Source organism: Rhagoletis zephyria, unplaced genomic scaffold (genome assembly GCF_001687245.7).
Source record: "Rhagoletis zephyria isolate East Lansing unplaced genomic scaffold, Rhagoletis_zephyria_1.1 Rzeph_scaffold_16762, whole genome shotgun sequence".
NCBI lineage: Eukaryota > Metazoa > Arthropoda > Insecta > Diptera > Tephritidae > Rhagoletis > Rhagoletis zephyria.
This window is the reverse complement of record NW_016173826.1, coordinates 1-8,322: the sequence shown is the minus strand read 5'-3', so window position 1 is coordinate 8,322 and position 8,322 is coordinate 1.

The following is an 8,322-nucleotide window of genomic DNA, read 5'->3' as shown; positions in this document are numbered from 1 at the left end:
ATTTAACGCAACCCTCTGCGGCAGAGAAATTTTGAATTCGATTTTCTAACATGTGGCAACTCCTTTCATGGAACTAAAGTTACGTTGCACACCCGAAGGACAAGGCCTTTCATGTGACACCTCATTTTTAAAAATCGAACGAACGATACAGAGTTTATGGCTTGGTGTTAAATATTTAACGCAACCATCTCCGAACTCGATTAAGAAGTTTCACTTCAAAAAAAAATACCTTGAGCAAAAGATGCATATCGCTAGCTTAGAGTGAAATTGTTTAATACAGATCGAATCCCTTTGATTCATATGAAGTTTTGCTTTGCCTTATACAGTCAAAATGTTGTTTTCAAAGTTTTGCGAAATACTTGAAGAAAATGTGTATCTCCCGTAAAATTTTTAAAATGGGACTTAGCAACTTTTCACCCTAAGCTAGCGATATGATTTGAGAAACAAAAATTGCATTTCAAAAATTTTTATATACCTGAAGAAAGTAATGTATATGTATGTGTATAAGGAATACTTTGTAAAAATCTCCGACGTCAATATTTAATAAGTTTTGAATAATATGACTTTTAAGTTAAGGCGCGCGAGGAAACGCCTTAGGTGCCTGCGTATGGTGCTTCCGGGCGTATACGTTATATACGCAACTACGGGTATATAAGCACGAGTGGTAATTTTTACTTTTTTTTTGTCCAACTTGCTTCTATGAAACGAATACACAAAATTTATTTTTATATGGAAGAAAACCGAAACATCCTGGACGAAAAAATTCTAAAAAATCAACCGTAATTTTTAGCCATTTGAAACTTGTACTTTTTTTCTACTAGAATTCAATGGCTACAAAACTGCATACTCAGAATCTTTCCTGGAAATCTAATTAAAAAAGTTAAAAATTTTACAAAAGTTTGTTGATTTTTTTTTTAAATATTGCACAAAGTTTTCAACTTGGATTTACACGGGTTTTTTTTAAGGAATGAACTAAGTATATTTTTATAAAAAAATAACCGAAACTAAATAACAACAAAAATAATATGTTAAAACTTGTCAATATGTGGTGCAGCTATAATTATTTTGACTACTGTATGTTTATCTTTTTAAAATTTTAATTTAAATACAATTGCGTAGGAATCTTGTTCTTTATGCAAAACTGAAGAGATTGCAAAACAGCGTAGCTAAAATAATTCTGAAAATTGAAAAGTGCGAAAACAGAATTTTTGGAGAGCGTTTTATGGCGCTCTATATGTAAGTATGTTAGCTATATATTTTTCTAAGGTCGTCTGTAGAGAATACCACTTTTCTCTTTTTAAAATTGAATTCAATTTCATTTCAAGTAAAAAGCAACGCTTTTATTTTATAAACATAAATATTTTTCTTAGAATATTTGTCAATAATTCGAATTTAGCAAAAAACAATACACTGTCACTTGGTATACCGATAATTAACACTGCTTCCAAATCCCTTGCAGAAAAATGAGCAGTTCGAACTATTAGCGATTTAATGAAATTGTAACTACAAAAAAAAAACAAAAGCTCCGTATTTTCTGCCTTCTCGGGATTAGATCGAGAAGCAAAGCGAATGGGCCTGGTGGTGAACGAGGACAAAGCGAAGTATCACCTGTTATCACACAAACATTCAGAGCATACGCGTCTTGGCACCCACGTCACTTTTGACAGTTACAAGTTTGAAAAAGTAGACGACTTCGTTTATTTGTGAACCAGCATTAACACCAATACCAACAAGTGTTACTTTGAACTGAGTAGGCAATTGAGAAGTAAAGTCCTCTCACGTCGTACAAAGATCACACTCTATAATTCACTCACCATGCCTTTGCTGGTGTATGGCGCGGAGTCATGGACAATGAAAACATCTGATCAAGCGGCTCTTGGAGCTTACGAGAGAAAGATTCTGCGCTAGATTTACGGACCTCTCAGCCAAAATCACTTAGATGGTTAGAGCGCCAATAAAGAAGAAAAATAACCACTATAGTTGGCAGCCACTTTCATATTAACACGTATTTGCAGAAATAATTCTACATCCACATTTGAGTTTTAATTTTCCAACAGGTAATATTTCATAATCATATTCAAGTTCGAATAGAAGTTGTGCGATTTCATTGAACCTTTGAGGTGATCTTGAACCCCACATGCGGATTTTCCAACAGCTGTTCAAACACCAACTCGAATAGACTTATTTAAGTTAGAACTTCATTAACTTGCATTCGGGTGTCAAATATTTGCCAATGCAACCATTGAACCTTGAAATAAAGCACACTAAGTATTTATATAAGAATTTGAATGACAGACAAAGTTGAATACCCTCTTCGAAATGCAATCAAATATGGCCTTCAAATAATTTGGTAGAGGGTAAACTTTAAAATTATTGGCTGAAATATCAATAATTTACTTAAAAAAATTTAGAAATTGTGTCTATGAATTTGCTGTATTGTTAGCATAAAGCCTCATCTAAATTGTAATTGGGCAACCCAATATAAATTAAAAGAATAAGTTCATCTAATAATAATATTTTTCATCTTGCCATAAGAAGATTGACATCTTGAAGAAAAGCAATAGGTTAGCATATCTTTTTTTTGGTCTTATATGCGCTAAGGATTTTTGCTTCGTACTCTTTTCGGCCTGTCGAAGGGATCAACCAAAATCAACAAATAGCTTAACATTCATTGCACTAAAAACTTTTGAGATGGTTCTTGTTTGACTCTCGCACCCGGTCAATGCTCCAGGGCGATTGTTTGTCTTTGAGGACGATATACTAAAAGGCTTAGGGTACGGTTCTACGTGCGTACCTGCTAAAATATTCCACACCTTCGCGATTTGTCGCCCCCTTTGACAGTCTCACTTATATATATACCTTACTATAAGCACCTACCATAGATATGTCTGCATACCAAATTTCAAGTTCATGTGACTTATGGTTCCGAAGTTAGAGCTGATTAAATAATTCACGCCAATGGGATGTGCCACGCCCCCTTTTCCAATACCGCCAAATTTTTCTCATGAGTATGGAATTAATTTTATTTATCTGGACAGTAAGTTCTAATGCTCTACCACAAATAATTCAAGAGATATACAACATGAAAATTTTAGTTAGTAAAGGAGGTGCCACTCCCTCTTTTCCAGTACTGCCGATTTTTCTCTACGCCTATAACCTTCCCGTGGTAAAAGCAAATAAGCGCGCAAAGTTTCGTGCGATTCCGTGCCGCGGTTCAGAAGTTATAATAAGGTAATAAACAGACATTCTCACTTATATAACTTATATAGATTGTTTTCCATACAAAAATGAATTTACTTAAGTACAGCCAGCTCTCAACTCACTGTGCAAGTCATTTCAATACGAATCTACTTGTATGTAATGGAGCAAATATTGTGCTGATGTGTGTGCCAACGTTGCATAACTGAGTACTATTGCTTTTTCGCTTTTAATGCTTTTTAATATAAAATTTTCTTTTATAGTTGAAAATCCGTTTTGCCTCCCCCCTCCCCCCCCACCGCCCTCAATCCCACGTGCCTTCAGCAGCATCCAGTTGTTCAGTCGTTCAGACGTTGGTAAAATGTCTTAGAAATCTAAACTTACCAGCCTTTCCTTTATATCCACGCCACTCGCTCACCTTCTAGTGGGCTAGCGCCAGCCACAGCATCCAGCGCGCTGCAGCGCCGCATATTGACTGCACGAGCAAGTCGTAACTCACCCCTAACGAATTGTACATAAATCTTCTTTTCAAAAAATAAACACTAATGCCAGAAAGGAAATAAAAAGAACTAGAAAATTTAGTATCTATACAAAATTTTTTATTACAACGAAAAACTTAATGGCTGAAATGGGAGTGAGTTGGAGTAGGAGTAGCAGGAGGTGGGGGTTGGCGTAGATTGGCAGGCATAGTGGGCCGCCGGTGGATGGATCGGATGAATGGTTGGTTAGCAGTTGATGGTAGTGTAGTGGTGCGTTTGTAGTGGTGCTTGCGCGAACTAAATTCGGCTGAATGTGCTGACGCTGGCGGCGAACTAAGGTGAGCGTGTAGTGGTGTATTATTAGAACACTGAGTTCTTATAGTTGAATCGAGATGCTATGCGATAGCATTTGCTGCTTTCTACTATGAAGTTATCGATGGGCGGCGGGTTGGCCATTCAGAGAAAAAAAGCGAAATATATAATATTAGAGCAAAGCAAATGAAACTCTTGAAACGGAGCGAGATTAGTGGGGGGGCGCACTACTCAATGCTCAAACTAGGCAACTATAATCGCAGTAGTTCATTCGGTTGGGCCAAAAGCGCGAATGTCGCCAAATTCAATGATTCGATTTCAATGCCAGCAGCACGCTCAGCTGCATTACTGTGTGTGTATCCGGGAGCGAAGTTAGTGCGCTAGCACAGCGCTTTACATCTCTAAGATGCTACTCACCGCTCGCCGCTCGCTGACTATGTGGCCGCGGCTTAGTGTGGTTGAAGCATAGTTTGTGGCACATTAAGCGTAACGTTGTGTTGTTGCTGGTGCTGCTGCTGCTGCTGCTGCTGGTGTGTGTGTGTTGTTGTTGCTGGTTTTAAGCTGCGCTAGTGGTAGTTTCACTTAGGCAACTTTCACTGCCGCCTCCACCTGCACACTTCATGCTCCTGCGTCTGCTTGCGGTACTTAAAATTTTACATCGATTTCTTTTACGACTTTTTATTATATTTTTTCTTAAGCCGAAACTACCCTTAATGACGCTTCGTGCAGCACAAAGGCACACAAACGAGCTCGAGTGCGCACATACATACATACATTCATACAAGCACAGTCGTACACTTGAGCACGTACACACACATATATATATATATACATAGACACCGTTAGAAGAACGGCATAATAGGGTATAAAATTTTTTAGAGGAATGTTTATTGCCTTCGCCCTACGATGCCGCTTAACATTTAGCCCCCTCCCGCCCCATCTCACTCGTCCTCACCCGGTTTCTTCTTCGCCTAATGCTCCGTGCGCTCGCTCAAGTAGTTTCCAGCATCTTTTGTTGCCAAAGGTTGCCTGCTCTGCTGATGAGCGTCTGTTGCGACTGTGCTGCTGCAGAGGTTGAGCGCAACAACAACAATAACTAAACAATTGGAGCAGTGGCAGCACTAGTTCGGCTGGTAATTTCGTGCACCACCGCCGCAGCCCGCACCCCGCGCCGTTTCGTTTCACCGTCACCCCTTCAAAATGGTTTATTGTTCGTTGCTCATCTGCTAAGGATTTTTAAGTTTAATTTTTCTCCTTTTTATGTCGCTCTTATAAATATTTTTATTTTTTTTTTTGGTTAGGCTCGTTTATGCTTCTGTTGCCTTCTACATAGTTTCGCCAACTTCCGCCCAGCATCTGTTTGCCTTCAATGGGTTCGGTCGCATTCGCTGCGCTTGTAAAATCATAAGGTTGCGATACTATTACATTCTTTATTATTATTATTTCTTTATGTATGTACATTCGTACTTCGACACTCATACTTGCGCACACAAAACCCAAATGATATACTTAAGCGCATGCATTCGCTGTTGTTACTAGCCGGTGCATGAACGTGTTCTCCGTTCTAATTTTAGAAATTTTATTCTCGCTTTTATTATTGGCATTGTTGGTTTTATTTCTCCCACTGCAATTTTAGTGCAGAGTAAAACTGTTGTTTGTTGCTTTGCTTGCGATGCAAGGGTTGATTAGATTGCGACTATCGACGTCTGGCTATTCTTCAGTGATTCCTTGTTTGTCGGTTTATGTACATATGTATGTGTATGTATACATATGTATATTAGTGTGTTTGTTGTTGTTGTGCGGAAGTTTGCTAGTTAGGGCAATGAGAAAATCATCAATGCCACAATACAAAACAATGCAAGGATATTGATATGTATGTTGCTGTCGGTGGCTTAATTCCAAGAAATGAAAATTTTACAAGGGTTGTTATTGTCTGTGGCATGAACGCACACACATACATATGAACATATGTACTTACTTTTGGACCTACATAAAAACTTTGTAAGATTTTGTTATGCGACCAGAAACGAGCAATAAATAGAGGTGCTTTGCCAATGCAAGTTTTTTTTTTAACAAAGCGGAAGAAGAGTTTCTGTTAGTGTCTTTCTGTTACGGACAGGCGCCTGAAATTTAGAATTTTAACTACGCCTTCATAAATGAGATGATACAACATATTTTAAATGCTTTTTAATGGCAATAGGAGATCAAGTATCTTGAGATGACGCCAGATAAGAGACCTAATTGGAACCCCCATCTCGAGAAAACTGTTGCTAAAGCCACCCCGGGCCATGTGTGCCTTGAGAAGGCCTTTTGGAAGAGCATGAGGAATGAATTCAAGTCTGATAGAGTGGCTTTACCGCATGATCGTCCCATAAATTGTGTCGCACGCATCTGCGGTATGGTGGCAGAAGGGCTATATCTTGAACGCATTAATTCCAAGCATCAGTCTCTTTTATTTCTTCTTGGTTAGTCAAGAAACATCCGCCCGGAGGCAGCTGCAATTTCGATTATTCAATGACTGCTTCTTTATGAAAAACAAGTATTGTTGGGAATACACCAGGTTTGGAATTTCTGCCTCCACAACCAAAGAGATCTGCTTTGACAGAAAGTTCCAATTGAAAATCCCTGATTGCGGAGATTTCGAAAACAGGCTACCTGTCTTTGATCCCAGTTACGTACATTGCTACACGCACGGTTCAAGAATGGAAGACAAAGCAGGCGCAGGTGTCTATGGACCCCGGCACCAACCTTATGCAATGTCTATGGGCAAATGTATCACCGTGTTCCAGGCTCAAATTTCAGCAATTCTGACCTGTGCCAAATAAAACCTTGAAAAATAGTTTGAAGGGGGCTTTTCGAGTTCGGATGATGAAATCCAGATTTGTTAAATACTGCTTAAATACGCTTTAAAGTAGGCAGCGAAAAAAAATACGGTAACGTTATGCTGAGTTCCAGGCCACTGTGGGATCGAAGGTATACTTGTGTAGTCAACATGACAAAAGTCCATAAATTGGGCTACGAACTGTTATTCCATCCTGTAATCAAGTCTGCAAAATGGTTGTGCGGTAAGAGATTTGGGTAGAATGAAAGGGTCAGCACTGAAACAATCGCTTATTTTGAGGGCTGAAAAGCAGAAAAAAATTGGAAAGACGGTGCACTAAATGTATCTAGCTAAAAGGAGACCCTGCTGAGGAATAAAACGCTTTTTTGCGGAAAAGTAATTGACTTTTTAAATTGCTCGCGAAAACGTACTAGAGCAAAAGAGAAGGAACGCCCCTGTACTTTCGCTACAATTATAATGAGTTGTCCCTTCTTGTTATCTACGTTCTTTGATAATAGATTGGTGCGACGCCAACTCCGATGATAAAACATACTTTTGCAAAAAATGGTGTCGCTAGATGGAGCTGGAGTCAAAATATTTAGTAATCTCGTATGGCCCATTTTGGTTCTATGTTTACATTATATGACTTAAACTTTTAGATGGCTAAATTAATGAAACGGAAAATAAATTGTGTAAGTGTCCCTTTTCCTCACGCCCTCATACACCCTAAATGCGATCAAAGGAGCCAGTTAATGAAGCTCTGTACACATTCAATTAATGAATGTCGTACATACATCTGTGATCGAGATAGGCCATATGTATGGAAAATAAATATTGTAGGTGCTTAGGAGCCTGGATTAATATCCAGGAGGAATTGCAAAAATGACGAATTAGAAGGAAGTATTCGACAATAAACTGCCAATAAAGAACACGGTAGGTATGTCAATGATCCCTTTTGAACGATATTTAAGGAGATCATTTTTCCAATGAACGAAAACACTTTTTGGTGCTGTGTAACTGCAAGGATTATTGGCCTTCCTACAACAGAAGCCGTATATCTGTGCCCTTAAGCTTCCTTCTAAGGACTTTTATTGGCTTGCATTGCATAAGACTAGAAGGTTTGACCCATCAGACCAATGTAGCACTTGCCAGATCGTAGGAGAAGACTACGCACGCTTGGCAAACAATTTAATCCTACTTCTACCGGCCGGGTCCAATCGACCCAAATGAGATTTTATAGTGCTCGGCGGCAGACAAAGGGTTAGTTCAGTCGTTTCAACCTAAGCTAAGAATTTGAACTTTCAAAACGTTTTTGCTTTTCAACACCGCTTTTGTATTAGACAAAGCAAAATTTCTTATTAAGCGCCTCGAAGAAAGCCGGGAACTTGCTAGTCTATCCTATCTCAAATGCAGAGACCTAATGAAACTTATTGATTTTGATATTTGCAATCACTTACCCTATGGATCCTTTGCTTAGACATCAACTTCAACGAATTATTGCCGAGAAGTTTT